The sequence below is a fragment of the Scylla paramamosain genome, chromosome 4, assembly GCF_035594125.1.
Source record: "Scylla paramamosain isolate STU-SP2022 chromosome 4, ASM3559412v1, whole genome shotgun sequence".
Lineage (NCBI taxonomy): Eukaryota > Metazoa > Arthropoda > Malacostraca > Decapoda > Portunidae > Scylla > Scylla paramamosain.
Window position 1 is genome coordinate 8,846,492 of NC_087154.1, and position 20,824 is coordinate 8,867,315.

The 20,824-nt window shown below is 42.6% G+C and overlaps 1 protein-coding gene and 1 non-coding gene across 31 annotated transcripts in view; one reads left to right on the top strand and one right to left on the bottom strand.

Annotated features, from left to right (window-relative positions):
* The window catches only part of LOC135099705 (cell surface glycoprotein 1-like), a 164,103-nt gene that overhangs the window by 105,558 nt on the left and 37,721 nt on the right, over nt 1–20,824 (bottom strand). For 8 of the 30 annotated variants that reach the window (XM_064002155.1, XM_064002154.1, XM_064002153.1 and 5 more), the window contains exon 1: nt 5,631–5,756. The gene's annotated coding sequence lies outside the window, so the exon portion shown is untranslated. Of the gene's footprint in view, nt 1–5,583; nt 5,609–5,630; nt 5,757–16,841; nt 16,979–20,824 lie in introns of those variants that run through there. The other 22 variants (XM_064002138.1, XM_064002156.1, XM_064002151.1 and 19 more) reach the window with 8 other exon arrangements.
* Nucleotides 17,329–17,401, top strand: Trnam-cau (transfer RNA methionine (anticodon CAU)). Its single transcript has one exon. It is a non-coding gene; the product is annotated as a tRNA-Met (tRNA).

Consider the following 20,824-nt stretch of genomic DNA (forward strand, 5'->3'; position numbering starts at 1 on the left):
CTCATTCCCATTCCTCACCTGCCCACTCATTCCCATTCCTCACCTGCCCACTCACGCCCATTCCTCACCTGCCCACTCACGCCCATTCCTCACCTGCCCACTCACGCCCATTCCTCACCTGCCCACTCATGTCAGTCCCTCACCAACCTTCATGCACTGTATCAATCTTATCAGTGTCTATAATTTCACAGTAGGATACAGAAATCACTTATCCATCCACTTATCCCTGTCAGCTCATCTATTTCAACTCAACCAAGCTAAATCATTACCTGTCTCAATATTCCAGTCTCATACCGTTCACAAACCCATTGTCACACGCCATTAATCCCAAGACAACCCCCAGACATCACTCTCCAGCATCCCCACACCCAGAGCCCCAGAATCCAGCCCCGCCGCCTGCAGCCCTATAAACCCCCAACAAGCAGGTGGGAGCGAGGGTCGTCTCAGCCTCAAGAGTAAACAAACACAGGCGTTGCTCTCCCTCCTCGCTCCTCTCGGCCAGCGTGAAGAGGAAGCAGCAAACAATACGATCAAGAGCAATGCAATAAATAAAGTGATGAGGCAATGCTGCGTGAAATGAAACTGTATGAAAAGACGAATGATACACGAGTGTTGAAGGTTATGGTATACGAGGAGCTACAAGGCGAAATAAGTAGATGATAATAAGATAAAATATAATTACATAGAGAACAGGGATGAGGTGAAATTCGGCTCAAAGGTAAATTGAGAAAAGCAAAAAAGATGAGAAAAAAATATATGAAGAATATATATGAAATGAAACTGAACTTTGGAGAAGAAAAAAATAACTAAGGAAGGAATAAACCAAAGGAAATATAAGTAAATAAAAAAACTGAGCTGAAGGGAAAAAAAAGTATCGACAATAAAAGGCAGAAAAGATTATATGAATTAAATCTAATAAGAAAGGAAAAAAAAAAACAATTACAATGATATATAAAAAAAAAAGGATCAGTTCAGGAATAGGGAAAAAAAAAACAATGAATAAAACAAAGCATGAGAAAAAATGAGCGAAAAAGAGCGCCGGAAGAAACAAAAAGTCTCTCTCTCTCTCTCTCTCTCTCTCTCTCTCTCTCTCTCTCTCTCTCTCTCTCTCTCTCTCGTGTCCTTGGTGCTGGACCGAGCAGTAGCGGTTGTCAAGTCTCCCGTGTCTGTCCGTTGCCAAGAATGTGGTGGTGGTGGTGGTGGTGGTCCTGTTGCCCAAAGCCTGTCCACCACCACCACCACTACTACTACCACTACTACTACAAGCAACACCACCACTGCCACTACCACCATCACCATTCTCACTACCAGTATCACAACTACCACCATCAACACTCTCACTACTATCATCACCACTACCACTACCACCATCACCACTCCTATCACCATTACCACTCCCACTACCACCATCACCACTACTACTAGCTCAACACGATTAAAACACCCTCACCACCACTACCACTACCATGACCACCACCACTCCTACCAGTAACACCATTGTCACCATCATGAACAATACAGCCACTAAGAGTATACTGTCACCACAATCACAATGGTCATCATCACCACTGTAACCATCACTTCCACAATCACCATCACTAACGTCACCTTCACAGCATCACCAGGAATGGGAAAGAGAGAGAGAGAAAAAAAAAGTGTAAGATTGAGCGAGATAAAAAAAAATAAAATAAAAATAAAAGGAAACGAATTGTAAAGAAAGAACAGCAGAAAACAAATTAAATGAGAAAGACTGGTATGATAAAAATAAATAAATAAATAAATAGATAAATAAATAAATAATTGGGAGAAACTTAACTGAAGGAAAGACGGAAAAAAAAAACCAGAAGAGGAAAAAATGAAAGCTGGAGAAAGGCACGCAGAGAGACGACAAAATACAGACACTTGAAGAAAGACGAATAGCAAAGTAAAAAAAAAAAAAAAAAAAAAAAAAAAAAAAAAAAAAAAAAAAAAAAAAAAAGTACATCAGAAAGAAACAGATGGAAAAAAAAAAAATGTCGACTACTTAAAATGAAGAGGATAATACGACGACTGACGGAACAAAATAAATAACAAATAAATATAATAAAAACATAAGTGTACAATCTAATACGAATACGCAAAAGGAACAAAACAACAAATAGACTAATGAATTAACCGTTTCACTACGACAAAGATTTCCACACACATAATCACTTTTCTTTGGCAACGCTCACCTCACAATCTCAAATACTTCTGCAGCCTAGAAAAGACGAAATAAACCTCCCATTCTCTCTCTCTCTCTCTCTTGCTTCCTCTGTGTGTCTAGGCGAACGATTTTCTACGCTGCTCTGAATGTTAAACGAAGGATGACCAGAGCAATGAGTGAGGTTATCAAGTGCGTACAAGTCAAAATTAAAACCAGGCAAGGACAAACGTTAAGTAAATAAATGAAACTATAAAAATACTTCCAGTCACATAATTCTTCTTTCTTTTCCTCTTATCAAATAAACAAACGAACAGGTGCACTTCCTACCTAAAACTGATAAATCACACGACAACATACACTCAGTAAATCAAAGAGAAACTGAAAGAGAAAAACTACAAACACCACATGATTCAAACTTTTTATCTTTTCATCTCCTGCTCCTCCTTTCCTTTCCTTGCCTGATCAATTAAGAGACCCTTCCCGTCACCCACCTGCGTAGAACCCTGGTCAGGGGAGTAACCTGCCACACTTGCTTGCACTGTGTTTACAGCTTAAATCGTCTTATCTGAGTCTATCAGTTGTCACGTTTTGCAAGGACACTGTCAGCATACCACAGAGTTTAAGACTGAGGGAAAAATATTTAATACAGTAGAAATCAGCAAGGTATGTTACTCAAGCATTAATAATGACTATACTATACTCTGACCAAGCCATCCACAGTCCCTCGTCTATGCATGGTTACTGTTATCATCCTTCCGATTGCCAGGGCTTCTCTTTGATCTGATAAACTGATTTGGTGGAGGCTTAGAGGATTTCAACTGACACCACCACCAACAAAAGGAGTGATCGAGTCGTTCAACGATTAAGTGCCTCTATTTCATCTCTGCTCTGTATCTGCTCTGTAGTCCACGGTTACTAATACGGTAGTAAGTGCTATACATTTAGTCAGTGTTAGTACTATAAGGCTCACTGAGAAGTTTCTGCGCGCGCAAAAAGAAGGAAGAATGAAAGAAAGAATGAAAAAGAGGAAAAAAGAAAGGAAGGAAGGAACGAAGGAAGAAGAAAAGAAAGAAAAGAAAAATGACTCACTTCGCAAATCTACCTTCTCTCCTTCACTAACTTTAAGTGCTTCCCTTTATACCTCGCTTCCCTGTTACCAAGAAGACGCTAATAAACTTTCTCAAACTAACGCAAAACTTTCGACAAATTTCCTCACCTCCTTTTTAAGCCACTGATGTTTGAAGGAGAATTGTCAATATACCTTAACTTCGGCTTATTTCCTATCGCCCTCACTCCTGCGCGATGATTCACAAGAGTTATAGGTTGTTCCTCACATCTTGGTAAAACTTCGAGTCATTTCCTCCCAACTTCTCTTTTATGACCAATGGATGATTTACGTGTAAGAATTATCAGCTTGTCACCTTCATCTGTTTTCTTCCTCGCTGCGTGACAAACAAACACTCCTGCAGAGGCGGCGGCATCTGAATTTATTCAAAGATTAAGAGAGAGGAAAGAGAGGAAGGAGAGGAAAGAAAGTTCGAGAATATATGACCATCTTTTGGCAGTAGTATAAACAAGTGTCTATTTTTTTTACTCTAATCATACTCTGCGATTCTCTCTCTCTCTCTCTCTTTCTCTTTCTCTCTCTCTCTCTCTCTCTCTCTCTCTCTCTCTCTCTCTCTCTCTCTCTCTCTCTCTCTCTCTCTAAGTCAAGTAGGAATAATATAGCTCAGCCTAGACAGGAACATACTACGTTTAAGGATATACCATGGGCAACTATCCTGGAGACAGCAACCCCAACTGATAACAAGGCAGCGTATCAGGTTGTCAAAAGCAGGTGTTGAGTGGCTGGTGAAACTGTGAAGCAATACCACCAGAGCTACGAGAGAGAGAGAGAGAGAGAGAGAGAGAGAGAGAGAGAGAGAGAGAGAGAGAGAGAGAGAGAGAGAGAGAGAGAGAGAGAGAGAGAGTAGTAGTGGGATGAGACAACACGACACACCATAACTTTCACTCTTACTCTGGATCAGCCCTAAGCCTTCACAAGCCCAACATGACCCAGCACTGAGCCGCGGACACCTATAAACTCCCACCCACCACGCCTACCCCGCCCCCACGCCCCCGGGTCATGGCTGGACGCGTGTGTCAGGGGCAATTGACGGCGGGGTGGCAGAGTAGAGGCAATAATAGCCGCTACAGGTACAAGACGTTGCCCCTCAAGACGGTGGTAAGGCCAAGGCGACCACCAACCACAGGGAGTCTCGGGATCAAAGCTCATCTGATCCCCTCACCGTGACATTCTTATTTTTTTCCTCTCCTCGGCAAATTTCATGACTCGTCGCGCCGCCAGGGTCTGAACATTTCCCGCGTTACAAATCCCCCGAAGCTTCCCAGTGCCAGCAGGGTGTTGCGGGGTCTGACGGCGGCATGGTGCTGCTGATCCCCCGGCTGAGAGTAGATCTTTATGCTGACTACATTGTCATCACATTTCAAGCGGTGACCTTGAGCTGAGTGGCGCGGGCTGGTCTTTAACCCCCGTAGGCTGCGGTTCTTTGCGTCATCGACTCTTACGTAGAGGTAGGGGAGGAAGGTATCACGGTGAATTATGATCTATATTTCTTCACTTGTCAAAGACGGAGTGACCCGCGTAGCAGAGACATAGTGCGGGGTGACGCAGTGCCGAGGTGGCTGGTATGCACTGCGGCCTGCCCGGCGTGGCGGCGCGGGTCAGAATGGATGCTACAAAGGTCAGATTTCTAAGTATTGGGGAGCAAGACCTTCGCGAGACACCACCGCCATCGCCAGGCACTGCACCAAATATATCTTGCCACAAAACAAGCTGAGGGGAGAAAGGAAGGAAGGAAGAAAGGAGGGGAAAGAGAGGAGGAATGGGAGGGACGGAGGGAGGGTGTTTGCGGAAGTGTCGGGCTTCAGGTATACAGAATCGGGGCCCCACAAGGCACGACTCGCCTCTCTTATTTTGAGTGTGGTGGCTAACATTCCTGGCTGGCTCCCGCTCCCTCACTGCGCTCCTCCCTCCCCCGATCAGCCGCCCCCACTGTCACCGGTCCTCCTTCTCCTCCTCCTCGACACTGCTACTCGCCGTGTCCGTGCATCCTCTGCATAATCCCAAGGGCCTGGGAACTCCGCGCCGCTGGAACACGCCGGAGGGCGCTCACTCATACATTCACGTTCCGGTGATGGCACAACGAAACGGTGAAATTCGAAACCACTTTTACGTCAACTTCGCCTAAAAATAACGATGGAAAATAATACAAGAAAAAAAATCAATAAAAAAATAAATCGAAATTCAGCACCACATGTATGCAAGAATATCACTCCGTGGCCCTTGATAGCAATGCATACACGCACTCACGCACGCACTCACACACTCAACTCACGGTCCTCCTCCTCTTCTTCTTCCCTTCCTCTCCTCCTCCACACTCACCGTAGCGGAGCAACTGATGCCCAACCCTGTTACAGCCACTGCCAAACTGCCACTGAGCCCGCCAGGCCCCGGCACCCCGCGTCACCCTCGCTGCGGCCACCTCTTGCCCACCACCGCTATGTCTGTTTATTTTTTTCCTCTCCTCGGACGACTCGAATAACTCGTGGCATAACTCTTCCATCATTAATGACAGTCTCTTGTGGCCGATCCCGCTGGCAGTGCTGTCGGGGAGTGACGAGGGGAGATAGGTGATAACTCGGCACAAAGCAGAGGGAAGAAGTAAAGACGAGTACAGGGCTTGAGTGTTTGCTTGGCTGATACGATTAACGGTTTCTTGATTGGTTCTGCCTCAAGGTCTGTTCGAGGGGATATATTGGTGAGGCTGAGTGGCGGTGAAGAATGAGATGAGTGACGCACTTACTCTCTTTGTTTGAGTGCATGTGTGAGTGAGGGAGTGACTGGCTGAGAGTGAAGTGACTAGCTAACTGACTGACTAACTGAAAGCATGAATGGCTGACCGGCTAAGATCCTGAGTGAGTGAGAGTGACTGATTGACCAAGTGAGAACATGAGTGAGTGACTGGCTAAGATTCTGAGTGAGTGAGTATGAGTGATTAATTAACTGAAACTATAACTGACTAACCAACTGAGAGCATGAGTGACGGGCTAATTGACTACGATCCAAAGTGAGTGTGAATGAATGACTGAGGAAGACAGTGAAAGTGAGTGAGTGAGTGAGAAAAGAGAGTGAACGTGACCGAGCGAGCGAACAAGTAAGTGAACAACAAGCAGTAGCCAATAATCAGATAAATAACACCCAAATGAATAAATAACAGCCCTCACCACTTCACCGCCCCGTCACCTCACGGCCTCGTCTCGTCACCGCCTCGGCAACACCCGCGTGGCGTCCCCAATTAATGTGGCGTTCAGCGCGAGGAAAAAATACTGCTCCCTTAGTAAATATACATCCAACTCAGACCTTTATTTCCCCGCGCACTTTTTGCCCGTACATTTGTTTGTTTCCTGTCGGGAGAGGGGGTCCAATTTTCCGCGAAGAGGCAAAGAGGAAAGGGGGGAAGGAAAGAGACGGAAGGAAGGAAGGAAAGAAGAAGAGGAAGAGAAAGGAGGGAGGTACTGTCTATTTCTCAAGGTCATGCTTAGGGATGGGTGGAGAGGAGGCTGAGGCTTAAAAATGGTTCATGTTTGTCGCTCACACCGTGGGACGCTTCTCAAATGTTTTGGCGCCCTCGTAACTCGACAGCATTTAACAGGTTCTCCCTCTACCCACGAGAGAGAAGCATCGGTGCATCGGAATTAAATGAACCTCCGTTTTGGAAATGTTTTTTCTTTGTTTCATTTATTAATTTGTTTATTTAAACATTTATCTACTAGTTTTTGGAGGGTGACGCAAATTATTAGGCTTTTCTCTCATTTCTGTGCCCTTGGCCGGTTTTCTTCACACAAAAAATAAAGAAATAAATAAAAGTAAATAACATAGGCGTCACTATCTTCCGGTAAGAGAATAGCAAACAGAAAGGCAAAATAGTAAACAGAAAAGAAAGAAACACGAGGAAATAAGAGGACAATATGCACGTCACAATCTTTCTGGAGCGGACACAAACGACAGGGCAGCCCAGTTGGAAGCGTTCCCCTCGGCCAACACAAAACAGACACGATTGGTCCCGAAATACCTCGCCAAGCAGTCCACCCGCGTCCCAGCGTCACGCCAGCGAGCGACGCGGCTCGTCTTGCAACATTGAGGGCAAAATCCGATCCATTTTTTTATGTTGATGTTTCACAGTGTGTTTGTGTGTGTGTGTGTGTGTGTGTGTGTGTGTGTGTGTGTGTGTGTGTGTGTGTGTGTGTGTGTGTGTGTGTGTGTGTGTGTGTGTGTGTGTGTGTGTGTGTGTGTGTTTAGAGCATTTCTAAACAACGCTAACTCCAGTGTCACCTTTTTTTTTTACCGTATTCTGAGGGAAAAAACACGCGGTATTTGTTGATATGAAGACGCCTTTTACCAGAACTTCTTTTTGTGACAGTTTCTCCTTCCTTAAATAACCATCACCTCTATATTCATCGAGAAAAAGAAAGAAAAAAAGTGATCCGGAGGTAAAGCCACTCCGTAAAGCCCTTCAAATTTCTATTTCTAGTTAATGCACTCGCGAAAGAATGCAAATAAAAAAAATAAAAAAAATCACACGCCTCATCGCTTAACGTTCTGCTCCAGCCATCACACGCTGGCACACCCCGCGGCGCCGCTCAGCGTTAAAACACTTTTTTTTCTTTTTCTGTGGCAACCTTTTAAAACACGTTCACAGATTTTGCCGACACGTCACCATTACCGGGACGTCCATTTATTATGATGCCATTTCTGTGTGTGTGTGTGTGTGTGTGTGTGTGTGTGTGTGTATCCAGATGTACCTGTCACACTAACAACGTCTGTACTCTCCATTGTTTCCACGTTTTACTTCAGTTACATTCAACAATCACCAGTGGGAGTTAACAGCGTGTGTTATCAGAATGTTCATAACTCCAGTGATCTTTAACAAGGATTATGCATTACCAACAGGAGACAAACACCATGAGAACACTATTAATCATCCCTCTGGTCTTTGAAAAATGGTGCATATGAGAATCGTACGCATTTCAAACATAAGGCGAAGAGGAACAAGCAAATTTCCTATTTGAGAGCACAGCATTATGAAAGAGATACCTTTTTCATTTACTTTTTTACTTATTAATCTATTTACATTTTTTTTTTTTTTGCCATTGGTCAGTCTTCCCAATACAGAAAAAAGAAAAATAACAAATCTCAAGAAGCTATGCTCACTCATACATTCTGAAACAATGAAAAATGATACTGCCAATCACACGATAATGATCCGGAAGACTCTATAAGTGAAATTTAGTCGACCTTGACTGTCTCGCCTTGACTGCGTCCATCACAAGCACGGCCGGTAACAAGATGCGTGCCAAGATTAGTTACGAATGATGCCACAGTTGCTTAATGGCGCTGGTGTTTCATGGCTGGTCACACAGCAAGCAACAACCCAATGCCATCAGTGCAGTGCCAACAAGTGTCACTCAAGCCACTTCCTCGGGCCAAGGGTGCCATCTGTGTTGAGTGACTGATGTCGCACGGTGCCATAACCAAGGTGCCACGCCTGACACGCTCCCAATGATACCCAGGAGGCGGGACAGAGGGAGAAGGGAGAACAGAACACAAAGGCCACAGAAAGAAGTGACAGGAGCAGAGAATGTCTGACCAAAGAAAGGAACACAACATCCACAGTGAAAAATGAGAGGAACACATAATATCTAAAGAGAAATAAAAAAAAAAATCACATCACATAGAAAAGAAAGAAAAGCATACAACAAACAAATGAAAAAAATAAAGAAATAAACAACACGCATAACACCAAAACAGAAAAATGAGAGGAACACACAATATGCAAAGAGAAAATATAAGAACAGATACAATGGAAAGGGAGAAGAGAAAAATACATCAACTAAGGGAGAAAGTAAGAGAAACACACACCATGCAAATGGGAAAAAAAAGTGAACACAGAACGTCTAAAAAAAAATAATAAGAGGAACACAATATTTAAAGAGAAAAATATAAAAGAAACATAACATGCAAAGGGAGAAGAGAAACGCACAATATCTAAAGGAAAAAATGAGGGAAACACACAGCATCTAAAGGGAAAAACTGAGATAAACGCAGTAATGAAAGTGAAAATGAGAGAAGGAGAGAGAAGAACAAAATATTTAAAAGGAGAGAGAACAAAACAGCACATGACATCCAAAGGGAAAAGATAAAAAAATAAACAAGTAGATAAATAAATAAATAAGTAAATAAAACACCCAAACAACACTGACATTATCTGGCATTTCTGTAAGGCAAAAAAAAAAAAAAAAAAAAAAAAAAAAAAAAAAACTAATTTATTACCAGCTCACCTTACAGCCGGCGCCACACACCATTCACCACACACCACGCCTTCCTCACTCCCGCACCAGTATTCATGAGCCCACACATACCGAAGGAAATACAAGAACACGAGGGAAGCAAAAACAAAACCACTCAAGCAGCACCCAATACTCGTTCTCCCTCTTCTACTATTATGGAACCGCAGACTAGTTGGAAGAACAAGAACAAGAAGAACAGGAGGAGGAGGAGGAGGAGGAGGAGGAGAACCTGCATCCAAACTTCCCATTCACTTGTTTGCTGCTGAATGATAAACAACAGACAGGATTATCTAAAACCAAACATATCCATAGCGGAGAGAAACACACATTCAAGCGGCCAACCAAAACGAAAGACCAAACCTAACCAGCTCTCTACGGATTGGAATCGCCCACAACAATGTACGTACTATCGGAAAAACTCTAACCTGCCATAAGAAATCCATGAAAAAAATAATAAATGAAAAAAAAAAAAAAAACGAAAACTGGTGAAGTATTTTGACGAGATACGAAATTATCAGTCTTCACGAAAAAAAATTAAATAAATAAATAAATAAACTGACACACACACACACGCACAGACAGTTTTGCATTTTCATCACTCAGTCTTATACCAAGTGATAGTTTTCTCAATAGTAGGAGTATACGATATAAGATAAATTTTCCCTCCCTCTCAGTTGTTTGATCGGCGTGGACAGAAGTATCGGCCGTGTTTGTGTACCTTGGCCTCTGCCCCGCGTGGCCCTGTTTCTCCTGGCACCAGTACGTAGGCCGCCGCCACCACCCCCGCGCTTCGGTACTAAAAACATATACACAAACACCGCAGACTTCCGCCCCGCCGCGCCCCGCCCCGCTAAGCATCAAGCGGGGCACAAGGTTGCACGCTGAAGTTTACCCCTTTACTTCAACTTTCAAGGCTGCCCAGGTGTCTATTATTGGAAGTAATGGCAATAATGGTAGTAGTGACGGTGGTGATGGTGGTGGTAGTAGAAGGAGTAGGAGTTCTGGTGGTGGTAGTACGAGTTCGGGTGGTGGTGGTTGTGGTGGTAGTAGTAGTAGTAGTAGTAGTAGTAGTAGTAGTAGTAGTAGTAGTAGTAGTAGTAGTAGCAGCAGTAGTATAGGACGGATGAGGAGGAGAAAACAACAACAGCAGTAGCAACAACAAGAATAACATAAATAATAATGATAATAATAGTAGTAATAATAATAATAATAATAATAATAATAATAATAATACTAATAATAATAATAATAATAATAATAATAATAATAATAAAAATAAAAATAAAAATAAAAATAATAATAATAATAGTAACAACAACAACAACAACAACAACAACAACAACAACAACAACAACAACAACAACAACAACGAACAACAACAACAACAACAACAACAACAACAACAACAACAACAACAACAACAACAACAACAACAACAACAACAACACAACAATAATAATAATAATAATAATAATAATAATAATAATAATAATAATAATAATAACCAGCTTTTCAACCCAACGCTTAATTCCACAGAAAAAAAAAAAAGATAAAAAGTAGAAAAACTACAATGTTGTTGCTAATGACAACGACAGAGGATGGCGACCAGGATGATGATGATGATGATGATGATGATGATGATGATGATGATGATGATGATGATGATGATGATGATGACGACGACGATAATGACGACGACGACGACGACGACGATGACTGTTATAATGAACGCACTAATGAAGGAAAGATGCCTGATGATTTTTGAGCCCACTGCTGGAGGTCTTCGCTCACCCACACACGCAACGACGAGTGTGAATCAGTAGGCATTGTATTCACCTACAGCACTCATGCCCACAACTTTGATTAATCTCATGCTAAGTAGAGACATTTTCACCTCATAATTCTCTCTCTCTCTCTCTCTCTCTCTCTCTCTCTCTCTCTCTCACTCTCTCTCTCTCTCTCTCTCTCTCTCTCTCTCTCTCTCTCTCTCTCTCTCTCTCTCTCTCTCTCTCTCTCTCTCTCTCTCTGTCTGTCTGTCTGTCTGTCTGTCTGTCTGTCTGTCTGTCTGTCTGTCTGTCTGTCTGTCTGTCTGTCTGTCTGTCTGTCTGTCTGTCTGTCTGTCTGTCTGTCTGTCTGTCTGTCTGTCTGTCTGTCTGTCTGTCTGTCTGTCTGTCTGTCTGTCTGTCTGTCTGTCTGTCTGTCTGTCTGTCTGTCTGTCTGTCTGTCTGTCTGTCTGTCTGTCTGTCTCTGTCTGTCTGTCTGTCTCTCTCTCTCTCTCTCTCTCTCTCTCTCTCTCTCTCTCTCTCTCTCTCTCTCTCTCTCTCTCTCTCTCTCTCTCTCTCTCTCTCTCTCTCTCTCTCTCTCCTAATCATCAGTCACGTGTCTTGGTTGGAGGTATGTGGAGAGGGAGTCATGGGAGAACCGTATCTCCTAACCACCAGAACCCCTTTTGTGGAGACTCAAGATAAACAAACCCTCCTCCTCCTCCTCCTCCCTCCCCTCCTTGTTCTTCTTCTCCTCCTCCTCCTCCTCCTGCCTTTGTGTCCTTTCTTCTTTTTATGCATTACTGTATGTTACTTCTCTTCTTTTCATATCATCTCTTTCTTTTTCTTATTCCTCCTTCTCTTATTCCTCTTCCACCTCTGTTTCTTCCTCACTTCTGTCTTACTCTTCCTTTTCTTTCCTTTTATGCCAGTTTTTTTTTCTTTCTCCTCTTCTCATTTGTTCTCTTCGTTGTTTCTCTTTACAGTTTTTTTATTATATCTATTTATCTACTCCTCTTCTATCTCCTCCTCTTCACTCTCCTTCATTCCCTCGCCTTCTCTCTCCTTTTTAGCGATACTTGTAATAATATTCTTTTTTTTCAACTTTTAATTTCCACTTATTATTCCATGAACTATTAATTAAATCTTTTCTCCCTTAAATATACGGTGCTTTCTTTTCGCTTCATTTATATATTGGCTTGTTCAGCTCAAAGGGGAGGATGGGTAGATGGGGAGAAGCCTTGTACTTATCTACCTTTTCCTGATACATAGTCACCTCGGTATAGGTAGACATGTGAACACTTTTTCTCTCCTCTCATTAAGTCCATTTTTTACTTCTTTTCTCCTCCTTTTCTTCCCTGCATCTGATTTTTTTTTTTCTCTCTCCTAGCCAACACCTCACTTTTCTTTACCTTTCTCCTTACATGTCCCTTTATTCTCCTCCATCTCTTCCCCTTCCTCTTCCTCCTCTTCTTTACTATATTACGTCTTTCTTTAAACGAGACAGTGTAGCTTATCATAAACAGCCCTGTAAAAGATCATCACGTTTGCTATTTGTTCTTTCTTTGTGTTCCTTTGTCCTCCTCCTCTTGCGTTTTCCACCTAAGTTTTTTCGCCTTCTTAGTCCTTCTTCCTCTTTTCTTCTCCTCCTAATCCTTCTTCTTCTACTTTTTCTCCTGTGCTCCTTGTAAGTTCCTCTTAAGTCATTCCTCCTTCTACTCTCTTCTCCAATCCTTCCAAGGTCCTCTTCTTTCGCCCAAGTTCCTCCTCTCAAGTTCCTCCTTCTTTTTTATTTCCTTATCATCTTAATACGCTTATTTAATTAAAGTAGACGGTGAGAGAGAGAGAGAGAGAGAGAGAGAGAGAGAGAGAGAGAGAGAGAGAGAGAGAGAGAGAGAGAGAGAGAGAGAGAGAGAGTTGTAAAAAGAAAGAAAGAGTGAGAAAAAAAAAAGTTTCTAACGCGGATGAGTGTACCAGTTAGCTCCACTCTCTCCCTCACAAAGTCGCAGCCGGAGTCAAGCGCGGCGCCCCTCGCCTCCCCTCTTGACACAACACAATTATGAGCGAGTTAGCCGCGCGGTAAATAATAAGCTCAAGACAGGCGGCACTTCTTCCCCGCCACTCGTCACCTCACCAAACGGCTCGTGTCGCCTTTAATGAGGACCAGCAAGCGACTCCACTCAGCTCTGAAGAGGGAAATTATTAGTGTGTTTGTCTTCTCAGTTCCTAGCTCCTGGTTTTCATTCTCCTTCCCGTCCTCCTCCTCCTAACCTCCTCTTCTTCTTCCTCCTTCCTTCAACTGTCATTATGCAATTTTGTCTATTTTTTTTCTTCTTCTTCCTTCATTTTCATATTGTCTTCTCAGTTTCCTATTTTCACTTTTCTTTTATCCTTTCCCTTGCTTTCTTTGCCCGTTTTGTGTTCCTACAACTACTACTATTACTATTATTACTATCATTCTTCATCATTGTTGATCTATTTTTCCCTCTTCCTTCATTTTTTTATCGTGTCTTATCGGTTTTTTTTTCTTTTATTACCCTTTCCCTCTTTTCCTCCGTCTTTCTACTACTACTACTATTATTACTATAATTCTTCATCTTTGTATATTATTTTTTTCTTTCATTTTTATTTTATCTCATCTCATCAGTTTCCTTTCTTTTTCTCTTTCTATCATCCTTTCCCTTCTTTTCATCGTCTCTTTTTTCCTCTTCCTATGCATTATTTTTTGCCTTCTATCTATTTCGTTTTACTGCTATGCCTGTTCATTTATTTTTGGTATTTATTCTTGCCTTAATTCTGACCTCCATTCTTTCTTCCAATCATCATTATTTTATTTCCTCCTCCCTTCCTTCTTCCGCATTGTCCTAATATTCTTTCGTTTTCCTTCCAAATTCTTGCCACTTCTGCTATTTTCTCCCTCCTCTTTTTCTCGTCTTGTTTTCTCAATCTTTCTCATTTATTCTTATTCACAATGTTCTTTCGTTTTCTTTCCTCATTTCTCCATTCTACGTTATCTATCGTCTTGCTTCCCCCCCCCCCCATTATTCTTCTCTTATCTGTCATCTTTCTATTAATCACACACTTGGCATTCCCTCCAGATTTTTTTTTTCCCCCTTTATGTTTTGGTATTATTTTAGTCCGTCCTTAATTCCATCCTCTTATGTGGTTAGCGATTTATCTTTCCCTCACATCTTTCATCCTCCAGTTCTCTCGCTTTCCCTTCCCAGTTTCTCATTACCTCTCTCTATGTCTGTCTGTTCCCTCACTCCCTACCCTTTCCCACCATCCCTGCCTGTCATTAATTTCGTCTCGTATCCTAATAATGTAGTCGGTCCTTCATTCATTCTCTCCTTTCCTACCTAGTCTCTTCCTATATACTTTCTCATTCACCTTGCGTCCGTCTCCCTTCCCGTCACTCCCGCCTGTCCTCCCGTCCTGTCAGTGTGTTCGGTAGTCGCGTCACACATTAATAGACCGGCTATATTTTCCCGTCTTCAGCTTGGCAGTGGACACGCGGGTTACTGGCCTCACCCCCGCCTCGTAGATGGGGTGTAGTGGCAGGCGGGGCGGATCAGGTGAAGGTAGCAAGTCGTGGTCAGAAATTGAGTAACTTGCAATCATTTCTCCGTTTTCTTTCCCTGATTCCTAAGTCTCTGATCTGCTGACCGGTAGGAAAACATAGGAAATGATAGGTCCTTACCGCATTGAAGGGTGACACTGAGGGAAAACGCTAAAAACAGTGGTGGTGAGAGGCGTGTTATCTGAGTACTGACCATGACTGTACGAAAGGGTTACAGAGGCTCAGTAGAAAGTGGGAGTGTGGAGTGCTGTGGGGCAAGAGTGGCCGAGGCAGGGAGGAGGAGGGGTGGAGGCAGGCAAGGTCGTGGGCTAACTAGTAAGGTGTCAAGTTGTCAGGTTTATTTGTCAAGACACGCCGAGGGGAGATGGAAGCCAAATATCAGAGAAGCACAAATGAACACAAAGGAAGGACAAATACCATCACGCGTGTTAGTTCTTCAGAGGGTGTTTGTGATATGCTACACGACCTAATCTGAAGCAGGACGTGTAGGATAATAAAGGCGAAGGCTCCTGCTGGCTATCTCAGACACACGGATGGTCAATATCGAATGTGCTCACGCCTATTAAGGTCAGAGCAAATAAAAGGAAGCATAACAACAAAACAAAAGAAAACAAAAGATCCGCAACAAAGAGATAAGAACACAAACATCATTAAAAACACAAGAGGAAAATATATATGAACTAAATGCGCAGTTGCTAATTAATACACACACACACACACACACACACACACACACACACACACACACACACATACAAACAGGGCTTTAGTTGATGAAGAGCACTGAGAATCATTTACATATTATCTTACTAATTTAAACTTAGGATTAAGACAGTCAAAGGCATTAAGCGCACAGGGAGAGAAGTGATGCGAGTGAAGATAACACGAGAACTGCACTTCTGACTCCCGTGATGAGAACAGCAACACATAAGCAGCCAGAACACAAGAACACATAAGGGGCGGTGTTTCTTATACCCCACCCTTTTTTTTTTTTTGGCGTGTGTGCGTGAGAGAAAAGGAGGCTTGTCAAGATATAAAAAAAGAAAAAAAAACCTACGTATAAAAACAAAATACGTTAAATTGTCTTTCCAAAAAAATAATAACAGTAAAAAATCATTCCGATCGAGTTAGACAGTATGGTTCAGAATATTCCTCGATACTCTTCCTACCTCTTTTAACGCGAGCAACACACAGAAAGGCACAGAAAACGAGAGAAAACAGTCAGGACGAGAGTTCCAGAATTAACAGTACTAAATGACATGACGCAGCAACACAAAATAAAACAACATAGGAGTTAATCACACAAAGTAACACGATGCACCAACACGGGAAAGTAACACATAGACACGGGGAGCAACACACTGACCCGAAAAGTAACACAAGGGTCGTCTATACAGCGCTTCACGTCATCGAGTCACCAGGCGGGAGTAAGGCAGGTAAGCTAAGAGGTATAAAGGAGATAAGGTGATACGGGGAGGGGTAGCAATAAGACAGGAGTAAGACTGAGAGGTACTGGTGAAGAGGTGATGAGAGAGAGAGAGAGAGAGGAGAGAGAGAGAGAGAGAGAGAGAGAGAGAGAGAGAGAGAGAGAGAGAGAGGAGAGAGAGAGAGAGAGAGGCGTGGATGCGATGAAGGATGAAAGAATACTTAGGCGATGAAAACAGGAGGTAGGAAGAAAACGGGAGATGTGAGGGAGAGGAAAGGAAGAGAAGATGGATTTGAGTTAATGAGGGAGAGAAGACGTAAGTTTGGGATCGAAAAGTAGTACTAATGACGAGAGGGCGTTGAGAGAGAGAGAGAGAGAGAGAGAGAGAGAGAGAGAGAGAGAGAGAGAGAGAGAGAGAGAGAGAGAGAGAGAGAGAGAGAGAGAGAGAGAGAGAGAGCAAGCGAGAGTCGACCTTACCTGAGCACCTCCACTACCACGTCCCGCGCTGCCCTTCTCAGTGTCTGCTGCAGGAGGGCGAGGGGCCAGCGGGCGGTGGAGGCCCCGTCCACGCTCACCACCACGTCCCCCTCCCGCAGCCCGCACGTCCGCCCAGCCTGGGACACCGGAGGAAGTGAAATGATAGAAAAATCTCTTGCATGGCGCCAAAGCAACTAAGGTCATATGGCGCCGAAATATAAAATTGCATAAAAATACTAGTAATGTTAAAATGTAGGGTAAAAGCAGCAAAAATTAAGATATAATTAAAATTTAAAAACCATAAGAATTATAAACTAAAGCTACAAATTGCCTAAGAGCTGGGATTTTAATATAAAACTTGAAAATTGAAAAGTTTCATTAATTCGGCATGAGAGAGAGAGAGAGAGAGAGAGAGAGAGAGAGAGAGAGAGAGAGAGAGAGAGAGAGAGAGAGAGAGAAAATTGGAAAAATAATTCTTAAGTCTCAAGCCTCGATGGCGCAGTAGGCAGCGCGTGAGTCTCATAATCTCAAGGTCGTGAGTTCGATCCTCACTCGGGGCAAAATATTTTCGTCTTGCGGAGAACATCACGTGGCCTATCAGTGCTGAACTAAATACCAGCAGTTGAGTCAGAGGAAAAAAATAAAATAAAATAAAGAATAAATAACCGGCTACTCAATACCTGCCCCACAAACTTCTGACAGTGGAGTAATCTCAAAAAAAGTAAAGATCAATTTAGTTTGAGGGTTTTCTTTTTTTTTGTATTTCTCTTGGAGCACCTGAAGTTATAGGAAGTTGGCTTGCGACAGAGGAAGTGACAATACTGACCAATTCCTGCACTGACCTGAAGAAAAAGTAATAGAGAAGAAATTCAGTGCAACATTAAAACTTGAGCTATGAAACAATTTTATGGAATGAAGAGACGCCGCAGTCATTGCTTTTATTGCACTGTACTGTAATGCTGTTGTGAAGAGGACGCAGTGGTTCCTTTAAGGCCATGACATCATGATCGGAAAATTTTAAAAAAATCGACGAAGGTAATGGAGAAATGCAGAGTATAATGAAAACTTATTGTACATTGTGTTATAATATTATACTCGTATCATACAAGTCTCTCTCTCTCTCTCTCTCTCTCTCTCTCTCTCTCTCTCTCTCTCTCTCTCTCTCTCTCTCTCATAATCTTCCACAATTTTCCTATTCTTACGTCGTAAACTTAATTTTCATCACCATCACCCACTCCACTCCACTCCACCCTACTTATACATTCTCCACCTCCCTGAAACACTCCACTTCTGCTCCCTTAAACGTCCTTCCCTCCCACCATCTCGATTCCACGTGGTCTTTTTAAGGCTCTCCACTTGCCCTTCTTCCTAACGCTCCTATCCCCTCCTCCCCACTTTTCTCCCTTGTGCTTCGTCCTCAAACACACACACACACACACACACACACACACACACACACACACACACACACACACACACACACACACACACACACACACCAACAATCTTTACTCGTGTTTGTTTTGCTTCTCCTACGCTGTGTGTGTGTGAGGGAAGGGAGAGGAGTGAAGGTGCCTGTCGCCAGCCAGCTAGCAATCTCTTCCTCCCTCTCTCTCACCCACCTATCCCTCTCACCTCCCACTCCTCCTGTCTGCCTTACCAGCCTTCCTAATTCAACGGTCTCTCTCTCTCTCTCTCTCTCTCTCTCTCTCTCTCTCTCTCTCTCTCTCTCTCTCTCTCTCTCTCTCTCTCTCTCTCTCTCTTTCCTTTTATCTTTAATATAATTTTCTCTCCTTTTATTCTAAATAATTTAATTTCATGTTCCTATTTTGTCTATTTTTAGAATTTTCTCTTATTATTACACCTATTTCTGTTTACCTATTCCTTCATGCTCTATCTTTTCTTTTTTTCCCCAATGCTAAGTTTCGAAGGAAGCCTCATTTTATCATTTCAATCATCTTTTTCCTTCTTCTCAAGTGTTCCTTCTACCATTTTAGAGACTTTCTTCCTATTATCCCTTATAAACTTGATTCCTTCCGTGACTCAGTTTCTTATTTCATTCCTCCCATTGTGTTTATGATGGCAGGACTGTAAATGATGGCCAAGAATCACTCCCTCGGGCCTTGGTGATTATTTGGACTCACTGATAGCATGTCCGATTCGTGTTTGCAGTAAATAAAGGGTTTCATTCCTTGCGACGCATTTTCACGGTTGATTTATTTTGCCTTCACGTAAAAATGGGAGGTACTGCGTTTTCCTTAGCTAATTACGAGACATTTCGATAATTTTTCTTTTTTTTTTCTTTTACTCATTTATTTATCTTTTATCTTTTTTTTTTTTTTTTTTTTTTTTGCTGTTTCTTTGGGGACACTCTCTTCCTCCTCCTCCTCCTCCTCCTCCTCTTATTTTTTTTCTCTCAACGGATTAGCTCAGTTTAGTTTCTTTTCTAAGCTACTTTTGACAAGACTCATAATATTCCTCTTCTCTTTTGCCGAGTACTTTCTTCCTACATTCCTGGGTAACACTTTCCTCCTCTCTTTATATTACATTCCTGTCGCCATCCTAGCTTTCATTCACCTCTATGTCTGTTACCTATACCTGCGACATTATTATTCTCTAGTCCTCATGTCATTTCTTTCCCTTTCTTTTCTTTTTTTTTTCTTATTTTAACCACTACCGTTTTCAGAGCCCTTCATTTTCCTCCCCAGTTTTTAAGAATCTTTATTGTTTTTCTGTTACATTCATTCACTCTAATCTAGTTTTCTTTCTTCTCTATTTTATTTTCCTTACGAAGCCTTTATTTATTTTCCTCCATTCTATTTTTTTTCTTACGAAGCCTTTATTTCTTTTCCTCTATTTATAAGTAACATTTCCCCTCTCCGTTTCTTTGATTTCTTCCTAACGCAGTCATTTCCCTTCCGTATTTCCTCTAATACTTCTCTTCCTATACCGGCGCCTCTCTTCCCCTCTCCGCCGCTATCTTCCCCCTCCTCCGCCTCCGTCGTCATGCCCCGTTACTAAACCATCACGGTATTTATAGCGAAACCTTGCTATTTTTATAAAACTTGGAAGCCTCTGCCCTTATGTAACTAACTAACTTCTCTCTCTCTCTCTCCTCTCTCTCTCTCTCTCTCTCTCTCTCTCTCCTCTCTCCTCTCTCTCTCTCTCTCTCTCTCTCTCTCTCTCTCTCTCTCTCCTTCTCTCTCTCTCTCTCTCACGTCATGGAAATTCATTTTTGGCGTGTGTTTTTCATGGTGCAATCCAAATACTGTCACACGTGTTTCCTGTTCAACTCCCACCTCCTACTCCTCCTCCCTTCCTCCTTCTTGTCACTATCATCAGCAGGACACTCTCTCACTCCTCTTCCCCTCACTTCCTCTTCCCAATCACGAGAATCCAGACGTCAAATAAGATAACACACCCACACAATTCTGAATTTACTTTTCCCCACCTTTCTTTGCTCTTCGTTGAGGATAATTTACTCTCTCTCTCTCTCACAATCTCTCTCTCTCTCTCTCTCTCTCTCTCTCTCTCTGTAATTTACGACTCTCATAAGAAAAACCTAGTTCAACTTCATCAATTTCTCCCTTTCCCCTCACACTTAACGTCGCCTTCACTCCCATTAGCGGGGCAACGACGGGTCACCGACACACGCACCCCATTCCCTTCCCTTCCCTTCCTTTCCCTGACAACTTTACTTCCTCACCCCTACTCGTCTTGCTCCTATTTTGCCTCTAATTCTTTTTCTTCTTCCTCTCCTCCTGGTCCTTCTTCTCCTCTTCCTTAAGCTGTTGGTATCCACGATAGAAGATAGAGGAGGAGTTGCAGATGGTTGCACTTTTTTGTTTTGTTTACAAGAAGAGAGAATGTCCGGAAGATTTTGAGGGAAACTTCGGTATAAGGAAAGATCGGATATTGCTATGTATAAATCGAGAGACAGGTAAGTAAATAAATACAGACAGAAGGATAGATCAGTTAATTCA